Genomic DNA, 2,727 nt, shown 5'->3' with positions numbered 1-2,727 from the left:
GGGGGGGGGGAGAGGGGAGAGTGTCACTAATATAAAGAAACTGTGCCTTTAATCACCTCTTTCTAAAATTCCAAGCGAGTAGGATTATAGCCTATGTTTACACAGAAGAACAATTTTTGTTACAAATCACCGTTCTGACCCGCCTTCTTTGTACTTCCCAAAGAACATTTGGGGATTTGTGGAAGTGAACCATTTTTAGTTGAACCTTCGAATTGCTTTGCTGTGGTCATGTGTTAACTACCCACTTCTATCTGATCATGAATTATTGACAACAGGCTCTTTAAAACTTAATTTGCTCTGCACTGGGCTTCCACGTGCCCTACTTCAAGCTCGTTGGGTTGGCGTTTAATTCACAAAGGCATCTATCTCCCGTGGCTCTCCAGTATTGGAATTTCTCTTGGAAGATGGAGGTTTGCATTTATCTTTGGAACACTTGATTTTACAATACTTGAAAGCATTCGCAAATTTCTCTTCATCGAAAACTCCACAAGAGCAGTTTGCTACACTTATACTTGGCATGTCACCCTTTTGGTCCCATTCTTGTGCCCATTCGCTAAGGAAAGGCAGGCGAACCTCAGGTAAGTAACTTTTAACTGCTCGAGTGGACATCTTTCTAACGCGAGACATGTAATTTCACAAGCAAAATGCTATTATTACATATCACAAAATCAACAGCAATTCCTGAACCATGATCACATACTCAGTGTGAACTGAAATTTCTCTTGCTGGTCCCCAGATCCCTACCCTCTGTAGGTGTGTTTGACCCGGGGCCAAGTGTTGTACACAGTGCATTCCAATGCGCTTTGCCCTACAAGTTCTCACAGGGGACCTGCCACTCATCTCTCTTTTCCTCAAAAAACGGGAAAGCGTTTGGACCTCTTATGGCAACGGTCTTACAAAGTGTGGAAGCAATTTACAGCCTTTTGAAGATCAATAGATGTTTGTCCTTCATCTATCAACTGTGAGAAGCCCTTCACATAGCCAAGGAGAGACTCCACAGCCTCACGCATGCCTCCTTCCCATTTATTTTTAGAAACACGTCTGCAGGCTGCCGCTACCACGCGCGTCTCCCTCCACAGCTGTGGGGGATTTCCGTCTTCTGAAGAGAAAAGTCGTATTTTAGAGTTATATTCCTTCCGCTCATCTCAGAACTGTGGCAAGGCCCCCACAGTAACACATTCTAAAATTACAAACCATACCTGTGGCAGTCCTTGGAACACAGAGACGGAGAGTCAGGAAAGAAAGCAGCCCCAGGGGCCTGGCCCAGAAATTTGAATACCTCCCCTTCTCTGGGAGGGAAAGCCGGAGAGAGTGTTTGCGGATTATTGAGTCCCTTTAACCTTTAACCGCAACAGTTGTGCAAGTGAAGATGCTCAGGAGGCTTTAACAAGGGCCTGGGGGCTCAGGGTTTCTAGCTTAGATGGGCAGACACGTCCGAGGGAAGCAAAGGGGTCTTTTCCCTCCTGAGAAAATGGAAATACTAGTTAAGTTACAGCTGCTTTGAACCCAAACAAGAGACAGAGATCTCAGTACCTCACTGCTAAGATCACTGTGGTGGCCGAACAGAGACAGATGTAGCCTTTCTAAGTCCAGTTAGTGCTGCCTGTCGGAATGCTGGCTGACCTTGCTGACCAAGGATGGTGTGCAGGTGACCACAGCTGGCTGTGCATGATGACTGCAGCAGCCATGTCGTGTCCAGAAGACACCTTACACAGCATTGCTCCATCCTCCAGATCTTTTTTTTTGTTTGTTTGTTTTTGTTTTTGTTTTTCGAGACAGGGTTTCTCTGTGGCTTTGGAGCCTGTCCTGGAACTAGCTCTTGTAGACCAGGCTGGTCTCGAACTCACAGAGATCCGCCTGCCTCTGCCTCCCGAGTGCTGGGATTAAAGGCGTGTGCCACCACCGCCCGGCTCATCCTCCAGATTTTATGTTCTTCCCTCCCCCATTCCACAATGTTCCCTGGGCCTCCCTGTTGGTGCATTGATACAGATGTCATCAATAGTCACATATTTTCCGCTTTTAACCAGTTATGATTCTCTGAACTAACTGTTGGCTGCTCCAGAAGATGCTTCTCTGGCCAGGGCTATTTTGTTTGTAATCTAACGAGTAATGCTTGTCTGAAGATCAGAGTGCAAAGATGAACCACTAGTTAGTCATAGAGACCAGGCAGTGGTGGCACACACCTTTAATCCCAGTACTTGGGGGTGGAGACAGAAAGGGATATGGTTGGGCAGAGAGAAGAATGTAAGGCAGGAGAAGACAGGAGCTCAGATGCAGCCTAAGGATGCAGTCTGAGGATCCATAGAGACAGGATCGCCCCTTCAGTCTGAGGATTCAGTAGAGGTAAAAGGTCTCTAGTGGCTGCTGCACTGCTCCTCTGATCTCTCAGCTTTCACCCCCTAACATCTGACTCTGGGTTTTTATTATTAAGAACAATTAGAATTCATGCTACACTACTGGTCAAATAACTTAAGTATTTAGAAATCAGTTTTATGTGTCCATGTAACAAACCAATACTGGTAGGTTTCCCCTAGGACCTACGACCTTCTGACTTACCAGCTTTTGTTGAGGCTTACAGTACATGGATAATTCCCTCCTGAGGAGCAGGCCTCCAACTGATTGTCACACACACACACACACACACACACACACACAGAGAGAGAGAGAGAGAGAGGGGGGGGAGAGAGAGAGAGAGAGAGAGAGAGAGAGAGAGAGGAGAGAGACAAA

Source organism: Arvicola amphibius, chromosome 6 (genome assembly GCF_903992535.2).
Source record: "Arvicola amphibius chromosome 6, mArvAmp1.2, whole genome shotgun sequence".
Taxonomy (NCBI): Eukaryota; Metazoa; Chordata; class Mammalia; order Rodentia; family Cricetidae; genus Arvicola; species Arvicola amphibius.
This window is presented reverse-complemented; position numbering follows the sequence as displayed.